The sequence below is a fragment of the Harpia harpyja genome, chromosome 1 (assembly GCF_026419915.1).
Source record: "Harpia harpyja isolate bHarHar1 chromosome 1, bHarHar1 primary haplotype, whole genome shotgun sequence".
Taxonomy (NCBI): Eukaryota; Metazoa; Chordata; class Aves; order Accipitriformes; family Accipitridae; genus Harpia; species Harpia harpyja.
Window position 1 is genome coordinate 8720835 of NC_068940.1, and position 15143 is coordinate 8735977.

The following is a 15143-nucleotide window of genomic DNA, read 5'->3' on the forward strand; positions in this document are numbered from 1 at the left end:
GCACAAGAGTTTTGCCAAAGGTGCCAGGAAAGATTCAGAGCTCCTTGCGGCAGAGGAACTCAGCTCTGCACAGAAGAAGAGTGAAAACATCCCAGGAATATGAGGAACGTATGTTCAGAGCAGCCAGAAACAAAACCACCACCAGGATTTCGAACTGCAAATTCAATCAGAGCCCTTCTACTAACACATCCCATTCTACTGAAGAACAGAGAGAGCAGGATTCGTGCTCCGTGTTTCTGCCACCCCTCCATATTCATCTGTCTCTGCACCATCTTCCCTCCGGCACCCTCCAACAGCCCAGCCTTGCTCCGCATCCTGCCACACTGGCCTGGACCCTGGGCAAGGGCTGCCACGGCCCGCTGGATGCAGTGGTGGGTCCCAGTGTCAGCCACCACCAAAGACAGTTAGCAAGGGCAGAGCTTGGCTGCCTCTTCCCCCTCGGTGTCAGCACTAACTCATGCCTCTCACCTCCCCTACCTGCTGAGTTTAGCAACGACAAAAATATTTGTAGGAATTTAATTGCCTTTGAGATTCCTACCTCCTGCCAGATTTGGTGGGAATTAGCCAAGACACTCAAGTGTTATGGGAGGGGGGGAATGCGGATGGACAAGCAGACAGACAGACATCATCACCACCACCACACACACCTCACTTCCTTGGAATCCAGGCTACAAACACTCAGGCTCTGGAGCAGAAATACTCATGAAAACATTTCATAATGCTTTACCAAGGAGTGATATCAGTATCGTTATCTCCATTTTATGGCTGCAGCACTGACTGGTCATGACACACCTCAAGTCACCCATCAGATAGCTTTTCCATCTGGCTCTGCCACTATGTCTCCTGACTGGAAGTCAGTGACCTACCGGTAGAGTCATCCCAAACTGAAGGCTGCACGAGAGGGAAGGGCTGCAGGAGTTAATATGTGAATATCTCAACAGCGGCTAGTCTCTTTGCAGACAGGAAGGAAAGGGAAGAATTTTAAAGGTACAGCAAAAACCAAGAAATGCAATTCTCCTTCCAAAAGGCAACATCTGCCTCCACCAGGTTCAGTGGACTAGGCGTTGTAGATGCATTTCATGAAAAGGCAGCATAGGACAAGACTGACTGCAACCAGCATACACCACAGAGGTGATTGCTTAAATTAAGAAACAAGCCAGAACCAAAACAGAAACCCAAAGAAGTCTGAGCAAGGGAGAAGGTGGGATCTGAACTCCAGCTTTCTGATAGGGTATCTTCTCAAACTCCTGGGGGACCCACTCTAAGAAATCCGTAATGTTACCACTGCACTTCAAATTTAGCCATGCTTAGCACTATTCAGCCAAACCTTACCAAGGCTAAATTTTTACCATTTTCCTTTGTTCCCTTCGCATGTGAAAGGATAAAGTAATTGGTAATCAGTCAGAAACCATTTAAATGATTCCTTATTTATTAAAACAATGCAATTTCTCTTGTCTTATCTGTTAGGTTTCAAATTTTGCATACCAGAATTCTCACCAAGGGAAGAATATTCCTATCGTTGCCAGTTGAATCTAAAAAAAATTAGAAAATAAGAAGACAGGAATTATTGAATTTACTTTTTAATGCAAGAAATGTTATGAAAGAGCAGCGTGAATTGCCATTTTATTTCTCTAATTGCATATCCTCCTCTGTATCTCCTCCTTTCTTATTGTTTTCAGGTAAAGATCAAGGATACAATTTCTCCCCTGCTCCACCATAAAACAGAAGGCAAGTACTGAGCTCAGCAAGACTTGACCTCTGCCATCAGTGTCCTACCTGCTGTCAGCCTGTTCAACATCAGCAGGGTAGAAACGCCTTAGACTGGATACCGCAAGCTCTCCCACACTGCTGCTATTACTAGTCTCAAGACTGATGGTCCACACAGATAATTACATTTGTAGTGACAAACACTGCTTGAGATCAAAGTTTTTGCAGTGTTTGTTTTGAGCTGCTGCATAGCTACCACTACAAGTTACTGCACATTAATGCAATGTCAAAAAAGTACCATGTAGTGATGTCAAGACACAGCATTGCCCTCATTTTGTGACTTCCTTCATCAAGGTACCAAATTCTCTTTCCCGGTACACCTTTGAACTACATTAAAATAAATCAAGTGAAAGGATGCTATCAGAAAGGAAAGACTTTCAAGAATGCAGTGGTTTGATACATGGGAATAGTTCCCCAAATGAGTGCTCCTCTCACTCTGCTGCAAGCATGATCATACCGTCTGCTCTGATCAGGCAGGTAGGCTGGATGAGAGCCACGTGTAGCATCTTCAAGGGTCAACTACTGTTTAGATAAGGCACTGGTCTGACTAAGAGCCATGAGAAAGCCTCCTACAGTCTCTGTTCCATTAAGACAGTTTACAGACAAACAATCATCAATCTGCAACTCCTCGTCCCCCACACCATCTTTGCCAAAACAAAAATGGAAAGACAAAAAAACCCACAGAACCAAAAAGAGATGCTTTAATATGACAAATCTTTTCTATACCCGATCACTTGGATTTTCCAGCACAATACAGGCACTGAGGATGAACTCATGTGAGTGCAATTTCAGTTTCAGCTACACCGATACCATACCAGCTTTGCACAACCATAATCAGATAGTTTGCCTTGCTCTTTGCAACGTTTTGAAGTCCTGAAGGAACGTTTAAAAAGAAATGCCTTCATTGAGCTTAAATTCATTATGCCATAAGCCTTAAAATACCAACTGTAACTCAATTAAGGACCATTTATCCTGCTCCCATTTGATTTCCTGAAGAAGCAATCACCGCTGCTTTACACATTACCTTTAGCACTGGTCTCATCAGACAACAGGCTTTGTGTTGGCATGGTGGTTTCCCTCTTTGACCACGTATAAACACCATTCCCTACTGCTTCGAGGCTCCAGCCCTGACACGCCAGAGAGCCTTAAGAGCATGTACAGGTCAACAAGCAGGCTCAGGGCTCAAGTTTGTAACAGAAAAAACAGCTACTACAGGCCTATGGGGGCCACAGGGTGCAAATGCTGGGATTCATCCCCTGCCACTAGCCGTCCAGTGCTCTTTCATCTGTCGCTCTCCACTTTCAATCCCAATGCAGTTGTTTCAGTAAACAAAGCTCTTCCTGCTCTTTCAAACCATTTTTATGCACTTAATCGGTACAAATCTGGGAGGAACTGGGAACTGCCAGTCCCAATCTGACCAAAGAGCAACATTAAATCTGCAATACTGATTGTGTTGTCCTGTTAAGGTGTTCCTGGCAAGATCTTGTTAGGCAGCTCGAGTGAAACCAGTAACTAATAGTCATAATTTAAAACTGATGAAATACCTGCATTACAGTGAAAAGTTATCTACGTATTGTTTTCATGTGTGGTTTATACAAAACAGACTTCCTCTAGAAAATGCGGAGTACAGCTCAGTCTGAATCTAGCCTGTCTTATACATGCTCCAGGGGTACAGAGCCAGCACACATCCCTTCGCAAGAGCAAAACACATCCTTCTAGTACTAGACACACTAAGCCAGTGTTTACACACTGATCTGCTAATAAGCAGGCCCGGGAATTCCAGAACACAAGATTTATATTTATTACTATTTTACATTACCACAGAACGTGCCAAGTTCAGGCACTTTAAATTATGAGAGCTGCTATTGCACATTCCCTTATCAGTCTTTCACACAACTGCATTACTGAAGCATCCTGATAAAAATGTCTAAAATGTCTGCTATGTTTTAAAACAGCAAACTCTTCCTTTTCAGCTCTGACCCAGCCATTTCAGTCAACAAAGCTCCTTCTACTCTTTCAAAACAATTTCTACTCACTTAATGGTTGCGATCATACTGACTGTCTGGGAAACTGCTACTCCCAAAAATAATACAGCACAGCTATTTATTCATGGTACTGGCTTGACGTGATATTTTGAAGACTACCATTTCGCAATATGGAATGAAACATGGACATCCACCTTTTGACAAGAGATCTAACTATCACACTTCAGGCTTCATACGCAGAACATTAACGCACCTTTTAAATGAAGAAAATCAGGAAACTCTGCAACTAAAACAAACAACTTGCCAAAACCAGCATACGTTTTTACACTTGCTTTTACATTCCCATGCTCACTAAGATCAACGTATATATAGATAGGCATGTGTGTATACATATGCATTTACTCTCAACTGCATTTCTCAGGAAGGTGCCAGTCAGAGGAAGAACAGTCAGGAGTGTAAAAAGCCATTTCTACTATAATGAGCAAAAATAGTTTTATTTGTTGTCATTTTGGGGTTGTCGGGGTTTTTTTATTGTTTGTTCTAAAAACCTGTCTTCTGTAAGCTCAGTCAATGCCTTTGAAACAGTATTTGATAGCAAACTTACCTATATTGCAATAGTTACAGCTCCAATTGAATGTTAAAACACCATATTATAAAAGTCATCTACCCCTCCACTCATTTCACACTGCAAGAATCCCACTTGGGAAGGAAGAAGAAGGGAGAAGTGGAATGGGGAAAGCACAGCTAATTAGTGAGGTTTCACAGTCTAATTCAACCTGCCAACCCATTTTTCTGTCAGTCCTGCACACATAAATAGGATGAAAAGCAGAAAGTCCAAGTTCTTCACATTTTTATTCCTCAGTCTCACCATTTCTGATTGTCTGCCTGGGTACTTGTGTCCCCTCACCCCTCCCTCTCCCTTGAAGCTCCAGACCACCACCCTCCAGAAGCAGGGAAGTCATTCACATGCAACAAAACAAAGAGGACAGAAGACACCTAGCAGCACATGTTTTTCTGAGAGCAAGGCAGCTACGGGCAGTTAGTTGTTCAAAATCTGCCCTACCACTTAGTACCCTTACTGCGGTCCCAGCAAGCCACCCAAGGCTGAGTGATTCTCGACAGCACATCCAATAAAACTCCAGGAAATACCTGTGCTGCACAGCCACATGGCACAGATTCACAGGCTTGTGCTGAGTGGGCTCAGACATTTATAGGGTGCACTGCAGGGCAAGGCTGTACAGACACACTTGTTTGACTCTCACCAGTGTCAGGCAGCACCCTGCTCAGTCTAATTAGCATAATCAGAGAAGATGTAAGGGGAGAAGCAGGGCTAATTAACCTGAGCAAAGTACCTTGTCAGCTCGGGAATCTCTGCACGGGACTTGGATGCACAAATATGCGTACCCATCGTGACTGAGCCTTTCTTACTCCCTGCAGTCTGCAAGTATTTCGTTATACCCAAGAACTACTTACTGCTGAAACAACATGCCTTGTCTTCTCAGAGAAGAGTGGGGAGACTCCTCAGTTCTTAATGCTGCTTTTTTGAAGCGAAGAACCACAGGGATCTTACAGATCGATGCATGATGCTTTCTCCCATTGCATGTGCTTAGGCAGGTAACTCAACAGTCTTCCTTTGCATAATCTTTTTTGAGAGAGGAAGATCCTATGATGTTTGTCATGTATTTGTTTTTTCTATTTCCTTGTATAGCTTTCTAGGTAGCTGAAGAGAAGGAGAGGAAGAACACAGTGCTACACAATAGTTTCACTACTTCACTGTACCGTCCCCATCTCAAAATACTCTCCAGATGGAAAGAGTTTATTTGTAAGTAGGCAAGCAGAAGGCTGACTGAAGAAAAGTGATAATTACATTAGAATAATAACAACAAGAAAACCCAGAGCTAATGAAGACTGCCTGCTTCATTTAATTTGAGAAGAGACTTCACCCTATAACGAAGACATATAAAGCTCTGCAGCTCACTCACCCTTTCTACAAATGTCATCAGGAGCAGTAAGACTGCTCACTAAGCCAAACCCCTTCAGTTGAACTGGTTTGACTGGTCAATGGTAACAAGAAGGAAATGCTTGTACTTACATCTCCTTGATCACTCTGCAGGCTATCCCTCAGGTTGAATAAAGATAGTTATAAAAACATTTTAATGGATCTAGTAAAAGTAAAAAAAGAATCCTGGTAATTCTCACTGTGAATCTAACGGACGTGTCTTAACTCAGAAACAAGTTACGAGGACCTTCCCACCTCAAACAGCAGCAGTACATAACACAGACTGAATGACAGAGAGACATTATTTTGCCTCTTTTCCCCCATAAGAAGCTGATTCTTTAACAAAGTCACTTGCAGTGCATGGTTTTACAACAAAACAAACAACCAACACTCCTTTCCAAAAATGTAAAATAGACCCAAAGCACTTTAACTGTGAACATGAAAAGTGTTAGCTCCTCCAGTGCTCTTCCTGTTGCTCCACCAAGTGTCAAACTCACTTTTACTTCATCAGAGCTTCATGTTACCTGAGATTTCTTTTTGTGATCTATTTGCATCAGAAATGCTAAATCAAGCTGTTGAGAAGAAAGGTTTTATCTGCGAGAGACAAACTCCTGGCAGCTGAAGCCTTAAAGCACAATTTGCCCGCTGCCTCCATTGCGGACACCTCTCCATTGTAAGGAATCTCCATAGCTCTGGTCACAAATGCCCACCCATCAGGGAAGCCAAACTACATTTTGCCCAGCTTCTTTCAACTGGCACAGCTTTTGTAATGCTTTAGCAGGATTCACTGCAGTCCAAACATTGAAAGTGAGACAAAGGGAATTTATAAATCACCACCCCAATTCTGACTGAAGGTTGCCTGGCACAGAAACCCACGAATAACCTTCCTCTCCTCATCTAATACAGCCCTCACTCCCCAGATTTCTTCTATTACTAGTGCAATAACTTGGTAATAACTTGCACTAGTGCAATAAACTTCATCTGCCATAGTGGGGAGGATTTTTCTATTATTTAAAGAGCTGCCAGGAAAACCCATTAGAAATAAATAAAGGACTACAGCATCTCAGGTTTCCTTAGCCTGTCTATAGTTCTGACACCTCAACAGGAAAAGAAGCTAAGAGCAATCCTAGCAACTTGCTGCTTTATCTTCTTCCTCTTGACCTTTGTGCCATCAGGTGCCTCTGAAACATTCATCAGTGTCTGCAGCTGGAAACACCAATGCCGATTAACAACTAGAAACATAAAACTCACTGAGAAGGAACACTGATAGCACCAGTGCCGGTTTGTCTAAGACTATCTAATACTCCTTCTCAACATAAGCATCCATGGTCAACGTGCCTGGCAGGCTGCAAACAAACCTGGAATAAATATGAATGAACAAGTTGTTCAGAATAGTATTCTGCTACAAAGGGCACATAATCGCTTTTAATTAACCTACCAGGAGCAGCAGCCTTTCCTTTTGAATGCATGCTCCAAACAGAAAATGGCAAAAACTCTCCCCGCTAGGAGATCTTAATTTATATTCTCTTCCTGCTGCTGCTGCCACCAATATTATCAGCTTTGAGAGAAGCATCAGCAGGCTACTAGATACTGTTAGGGTCATTGTAGGCACAGTAAACCAGCTCACCAGTGATGCTCACTAACACAGCAGTACAACAAAGCAGCAGTGAAACAGAGGAGAGGCAGAACAGCAGCAGCAGAAATATTCTCACAGGCAAGGGACACCTGTGTTTTGGTCAGCTTCACCCCAGACACAACTTGCAAATATTAGAGCAGCTTTGGACCAAGGAGTGCTGCAAGCAAGGACTTGAAGTTTCTCCAGTCAACACCACTGAGTTAGAAACAAGAGCAACCATAAGCTACACTGTTGAACTACAGGAGATGCTTTGCTCTCATGGACCACAATGCCACTGCCCTGGTATTGTAATCATTAACAAACACATTCACCTGCCTTCCTTGCTGCATTTACTCGCTCCAATGCGCTAGTACGGTCTGGACTTCTCTAACGCCAAATCATGAAACAAAGCTGACAGAGAAAAGCTGGGGCAGCAGTTAAAGTGGCTGCCAAAGAGAAATCTGTTTGCTCAGGCAAAAGCTGTTCTCAGTCCAAACATGGGAGTCATAATCTTACAGCCATTTGCTTGGAAGACAATGAAGGAAGGCAGAACAGACTGGGAAACTACAGCTTGCCACGGTAAGAGAAGAGAACAATCTTTGTGCCCAGATTTCTTTGCTCTGCAGGGTAAGTTTTACAAAGCTGACAACCGGTAGCAACATGTAGTGGCCCCAGGCATCATGCCTGCCTATCAAAGACTTGGATTTTAGCCCTGGAGAAATTACAACTTCTCAGTTCTCTGGAAGCTATATCGGCTGAGAAGAAAGCAAGAGAGTAATGAATGACCTAACTAAAAATTATTTTAATACACAGATTGCATACTGTAAGCCATAAACCTAGGGGTGCAGGGAGAACTGGGGGAAGAGAGGAGGAGGAAGACATCTTGTATTTGACAGGAACAGCACAGCCACAAATTACAAAAGGCAACCAGCTGGGGCTGCTACAACAGCAAAGTCATCTACTGGAGTGCTAGGGGCTGGGACACTGAATGGAAAGTGTGGATCCAGCAGATAAGCCCTGGAGACAAAGAAGGAAGAAGCTCAGCAGTCCAGGCTGGAAAAGACAGCAGGGAAAAGACAGGTTAGGAAGTTGTGAGTCGAGGAGCCAGCCAGCAGGAATGTGGAGAAGAGAGAGGTAAATCCAAGGAAGCTGCACAGATGTGAATAAAAAGGCGTTTGGCCCTGAGTCAGTCCCTGAGCGCTGGTGGCTTACGGCCTCATCACTGCACATCCTTCTGCAGGACTCAAAGCCACCCTGGCTACCTCTGCTGGGTGGCTGAGGCACGCAGACACATCCCAGCTCTCCCGCGCTGTCCGCAGGTGCCCGTACACTGACCACACGGGAGATCCCCCGCCGCCAAAACAGCTCGGTTGCTGTGGGCCCCTGAGGCAGGTTTGCCGCCCATGCACTCAGAGGATGGCGGCTTAGGGGCCGGGAGAAGGGGTGAGCCAACCTGATGCACAGAAACACCTACCACCGCCCCCTTCGCTTCTGCACACACACAGTAGGTCTGCTGTATTTCTGCAACATCCATTTTAATCTAATGTTCATCAGTTAAAATAAACTGCCAAACTGAAGGCCCAGAGTTACGGTCAGAGACTTTTTTTTGGAGCCCTGCAGGAGACCTAAACCATTTCAGCTTCCTCTCCCAAATGTCAGCCTTGAGCCGTTCTTGTCTGGCCGGCGGAAGCATGTGACGTGAAATAAAAGCCAGGAAATAAGACTTTCTGAATAAACATTTATTTGGTGAAAAATACTTCTGATTTTTGGCAGAGAAATGTCAGAAACCTGAAGCCCTATGTATAGCATGCCTACAGAGTGCAATTTCTATTTAAAGGGAAGCTGCAGCTGTCTGTAGCTCTTAATGAAGAATAATGCCTGGGAATAAATTACTGCCATTTCTAAGAGACATTTCTCAAATGACAGCAATTCTTCCCTTTTTCCCTCTCCCTATAAATACTGAGTGGCATGCACTGGGCAGTTATTTGGAAGAATGGACACACAGAGCTCTCTTTTGTCAGCAGCCTAGTAATTTCCGTAGAAAACCATGAAGCGGTTTAGCATACGGATACCAAAGCGATTCAAAAGCGAAGACGTTCAAAAACATTAAGGCTGCCATCTGTCAAAACTTCCCATCGCACTCTTCCAAGGTGTGCACAGCTCATCACTGAACAGACACTGGGCATCACTTCCAACCATGCCACAAACCCAGCGCTGAGGTTCAAGGCGTGGGAGACAGCCACTCACCCAAAACCACCGTAAAAGGCTCGCTAACGTTCAATTTTCATCACTTGTGTGTGCCTCCTCTCCGAGGGGCTGCCGCAGCGACAGTGTGGGCAGGCGGAGAAGGTGATGCTCTGGGGAGAGGGTGTGCCCGGGCTGCCGCCAGCCTGGCCGGGCGGCTCAGAAAGCGGCACTGCCATCAGCTCCAGGAGCTGTCGCTCCCAGCCCCACCACAGGTCCAGGTGCCAGGAAAAACAGCTGGCAGCCAGAGGAGTACAGATGAGATAGGACCGGGGTGAAAGGAGCAAGGAGGGCCAAGGAGCGGAGAAAGGAGGCGGCAGCTCAAAAAATGGGATGGGACCGGGGCTAAGCCTTGTGCGGCTGCAGTCCCCAAGACCCTCTCCAGGGTCAGCTCTTACGGTGGTGGGTTCCCACCGAAGGCGGGCACGGAAAGCCTGTCGGAGCGAGAAGCGGGGATGCTTACTATCCTGCCATCTGCAGTTTGCCCAAAATAACAGCTATAGATACGAGATCAACTGGAGATGTTTCAGTTATTGACACATACTGGATTTAGAGATTTATTTTCCATTTCCCACAAACCATGCCAGAGGTTTTCGCATAAGCACAAAAAAAAAAAGTGAAGAAGTGCCTGCGAGTGAGGAACACGAAGAGTTTATTCATTGCTCCTGTCAGAATGTGTTTGTGCTTGTGCGGCTACCACTCCGAAAAAGCTGCAACGTATGTTTTCAGGATGGAAAAAACCCCTCAGGATACCTAAATACTACCAGAAAATTACAAAACTATATGCTGGAATTTGCAAGGTACCCCCCCCTGCGAGAGCAAAGGAGCCTCGCCTCGCTTCATTTTTACCCCTCGCTAAGTGAAATAAACGTTCCTCCTTAACAAATCCTCCTGACATCCCTTTTTCTCTCTGCAAAAGAGGAATATGGACTCGATTTGTACAAGCTCTGCTATTCCAGAAATGTGCTTCATCCGAACGAGGAGAGCGAGAAATTTGTACTGTTTAGTAAACAGGCAGTTTCTAGGTGGATACAAGATGCTGGTCCCAATTTACTGCCCCCCTCCCTCCTCACACCCCCCTTCCTCTGAAATTTGCCTGGGTGGCAGGAGGAGGCGGCAGAAGGGATGGGAGCAGCTACCGCTTGCAATGGGAAAGGTCTGATTGCTTTCCGCACATCTTAACGTGACAAGACCCTGCAAACACTCAGGGAAGAGAGAACAGTTATTTTTCAGTAAAATCATTATATGCCGGCATTTCCTTTCAGCAGAAACACCATCCCTCCTCATCTCTGGTATTCTTGTCTCCCCGAGAGGATAAAGGAAACATGGGAGGGGAGAGGAGGAGCCTGGCTGACCGCCTCCTTCTTGCAGCACTGTCCTCCCAGCAGAAGCCAGGTGACAAGACGCACTCTCAAGGAACCTCTAAAGAGCTCTCCATCACCTACGAATGACTCCCCGATGCCAGAGTGAGAGCCGTTCTCAAGAGCGCTTTCTTTCCATCTGTACCTGGTGAGAAGAGTGCTGCTTTTTCCATACAAACCTGGGCTTCATGAGTGTAATTCGGGGTTTTGGCACCACAATAGCAGACCACCATGCTGCACTTTAAGTGGGCTCATTTTAAACCGTTTAGGACAGGGCAGAATGTAATAATCACAGAAACAGCATCTTTGACAGATACTCCATCCCCTGTAATGGCTGGTGATTGCCTCCTCTCATGCAGTTTATCTGGCTGATCTGGCACACTACACACCTTAGAGGACCCAGGGAACGCTCTCCTTGGCATGAGGTGGTGCTGCTGTTGCAATCAGGGGAGGTAATTGCAACATCTTGAACAAACATCTCCTGTTATACCAACAGCTTTGCATGCTAGGACAGTTTTTTATTATTATTATTATTTAAGACTGCCCTCCTCTGCTCTAGGATGTCAGCGTGCAAAGTAAGCCCTTGTGGTTTCAAAGAAGCCTTTCAAAGTGTGGGAATAAGCTGATATGGCCACATCTGCTTGGTTACATAGAGAGTGAGAAGCTCCAGGTCTCGGAGGCCCCTTATTCATCTTAATGAGTTACTAACTTGGCAGCTTAGTGGTACTAGTAACTAACAACTCCAAATGTCAGCTTTGTTAACTATTTCACTGTAGATCAAAGCATGTGGGAAAGGGGAGAGATGATGAAGATTTTTCAGTGTCTTGTCTAACCTTTATTTTGCAAGTGGCTCTTGGGAAAGCTGCACTGCTTAAACTCTGTCTCAGTCTGCTGCCTGAACCCAAAGGGAAAAGCAGAGCAAAGGAGGGCATCCAAATTTCAGGGAGCTAGACAGCATGCCCAGCAATCAGAAAATATATTTATACTAAATTTATGGAAAGTGCAAAACCTAATTTGCTCAAACTAGAAGAATCTGCAGCTGTTTTATCACTACTAACATCTTGAAGGACCACTGCGTACTTTCGGCATAAGGATTTAAATACTAACTTACATAATTTTTAAATTCCCATGGTTCCTTCTTAAGACAAAAATAAGGATTATTTTCAAACCTGGCAGGCAGAGAATTCTTGTTTTCCTCTGTTTGTGAGGATGTTTACATTTGATCTTAACACATTTGCCCATTTCAACCCAGAAGAGCAGTGGGCTTCATGAGAAAAACAATGAACATAAAAATATTTCTGCCTTCTCTTTAGCCATCCCTCATGGGAACAGTTTCTTTTATTAAATGCTGCAGCTGGATCAGGGTCTTGGTTATATGACTGTGTTTCCCTCTGAAAGGTGTGCTGCTCCAATTCCCATAAACACAAACCTCTGAGAGGAGCATTTGTATTGAAAATACTCAAACTAATACAAAAAACTGATCAAAGCAATACGAGTTTGGAATACCAGGCGCAAATAACCACATTTGCATTCCTCTAATTTGAAAGTGGCCAAATAATTTCAGCCATTGTATGAGCATGTAGAAAACTCCTCAATCTGACCTGTAGATTGCTGAACGGTTATCCATAATATTCTTCATTCTTCTTAGGTTACACAGTCACAAGCCCTTCAAATGCAGGCTTACATATTTAACTAAAAAGCAATGGTAATGTGTTAAGTAACTGCGGCAGTCCAAGGAAAAGAAACCCAGCACCTTTCCTTAGATAACACTATTCTGCCCTTGAAGACATTAAAAGAAAGAAAAAAAGAGAGAGGAAGAGAACTTCAAATCTGGCCTTGCAGACACAGCCAGACACACCCACCTGCCTTTGGTTTCAGCAAAGTGAAAAGATGCTCAGTACATCACAGGAATGGGAGCAAACACTACAGTGCAGATACCACCCCCCAAAACACACAACTGCAAGCACACGTTATCGCTGCTAGGAACTCACAACATTCACTATGTTCTTCTTCGGGGAATTCTGGATTATCCTTTAGCATGAAGATTTTTCACGAACTGCCGGATTGTTCACAGGTCCTCACTGGCTTTCCTCTTTCAAATAAAGTAAGGTAGAGCTGTAAAAGAAAAGCAAAACAAAGTAAGAAAGGAAAGCAAGGAATAAAAAGAGTAATATCCATAAAGCTGTTTAGCAAATGAACAATTGATTCCTACATCTCCTTGAAGCAAATGCATTTTTAATGAGCTCCCAGGATGGCGATTCCAGTACAGATTGAGTGTACATCAAACACTGATCTAGGATAGGAAGAGTCATTTGCTCTGTACCTCTTATTACCAACAATTAAAACCCAGTTCAGAGTTGCTGAGGCAGATACATAATTAAAATAGTTCTTGGATACTTCTGTTGCCATAACAAGAGGAAGAAAAAACTACTCAGGGTTGTTGTTTTGAAAAGTGTCTGCAAACAGAGCCCACGGTGTGCAGAGAGACCCACACAGGAAGTTTTTTCTTCTCAATGAACTCCTCTAAGGGGACGCAAACACCTATCTATTTCTGTGGTTATCTGTAATATTGCAACAGAGGAGTACTGAAACCAAAAATACATACACACACACACTTGCTATTTCTCAGTGGGAAGTATTTTTCACATCTGAGATATTTAATATCGTGCAGTTCTTTCATACTTTTTTTTGGACAGAATTTCTTTGTGGACCAACTCTTTATTTTTTTGACCTACTGTACAAGGTATCAGACTATCCTCAGCCTTTTTACTGGGGTCTGGGAAAACTGCTGCACTTCATTTTATGTGAACTCCGCACAGAATACTTAAAACAGAGTGTGTATTTCCACAGGGCCCAAATTGAACACTTTTTCCTTCAGCCAGGTTCCCATGGTCTACTTGTGCTTCCTAAATTCTTAGTTTCACTTTGTGCCAGAAACCTTTCCTATCTCCTTTACATAAGGCTCCTCAAACATTTCACATGTAATTTCAGCATTTGTGCACACGGATCCCATCCTATCAGCGCTATGGTGGAATCCATGTCCCTGAACCGAAAACATGTGCAGGACAAAAGTCTACACCTGAGACAGTGCAAGCTCTCTTTACTTTCAGTGGAGGAAACTGGGCAATCTAGAAAATGATTAATTTGACCTATCTTAAGCATCTGCTTTAGGACCGAATGAATCACTCTCTAGAAAGGTCTGCTCCTCTCCCTCCATAAAGTGAGTCTAGACACTGAGCTCAGATTAGATGGCGACAGATGAATGCAGATGAATCTCACCCTACGTGAAGACAGGAAACAAGTCAGACAGATGGACAAGAGCAGTTCATGGGTGAAGAGCAGAGGGAAGGCAACACAAGGATAACTATTCAAAGAAGTTTACAGCCCTGACACAGTCTGTTTTGATTGAACATACAAAGCAACAACAACAAAACCTTCCAAAATGCAAACCAGTGTTTGCCCAGCTGATCCAGCTTTGGTGTAAGACTACTCCAGGATTTACTGGCTGAGGCTAAGCCATCACAGAGCAGCCTCCATGAACCAGCATGCAGCCAGCTGGGACTCTCCAAGGCGCACTGGCAATGATGATGATGACCACTAGTCTCACTTACATGCGTCTTTGTCCTCTCCCCGATGGATTGTAGCAATGCAAGATACCTGTTACAAAAGTCTTCCCAGCTTAAGAGACTCTGAGCTGGAAGTACAGCTCCTGTGTGACAGAGGCACTGCAACGTCAAGATCCTTCAGATACCCAGGCCCTGGCTACACTTCCAGGAATCTGGTCAACAGCTTCTCTCCTCTACTAAAATGGGACTCTGCTGCTTATCTGACAGAGGAGCATACCATCAGACATGATCTCACAAGTTTTTTAACTTTAGAAAGCAGACCAAAAAGAGAAAAAAAACCCCAAACCTATTTTTAAGTCAACCCTTAAAATTTTGCTTAACCCAAAACAATTTATTTTCAAGCCATTTATTTTTTCTTTAAATTATGTGAATCTCAAGATTTAAAAAAAAAAAACAACCCAAGGTCAAAATACGCAAAACATTTTGTTTCTAAGTGTTAAAATGAAACATTTCAGCATTTTCAAAATTATTTGTTTTTTTCCCCAATAATCTGGCAATCCAAAAATCTCCTAAAAATTCCATTTTTTAATCTTCATCTCTTGTCAT

At 43.9% G+C, this 15143-nt stretch overlaps 1 protein-coding gene across 13 annotated transcripts in view; it reads right to left on the minus strand.

The window, feature by feature from the left end:
* ATXN1 (ataxin 1) overlaps positions 1-15143 on the minus strand; it is a 228895-nt gene that overhangs the window by 79049 nt on the left and 134703 nt on the right. For 12 of the 13 annotated variants that reach the window (XM_052812484.1, XM_052811965.1, XM_052811401.1 and 9 more), the window contains one exon: positions 12963-13086. The exons of the other annotated variant lie outside the window; for it this stretch is intronic. The gene's annotated coding sequence lies outside the window, so the exon portion shown is untranslated. The remainder of the gene's footprint in view (positions 1-12962; positions 13087-15143) is intronic. 13 annotated transcript variants of the gene reach the window in all.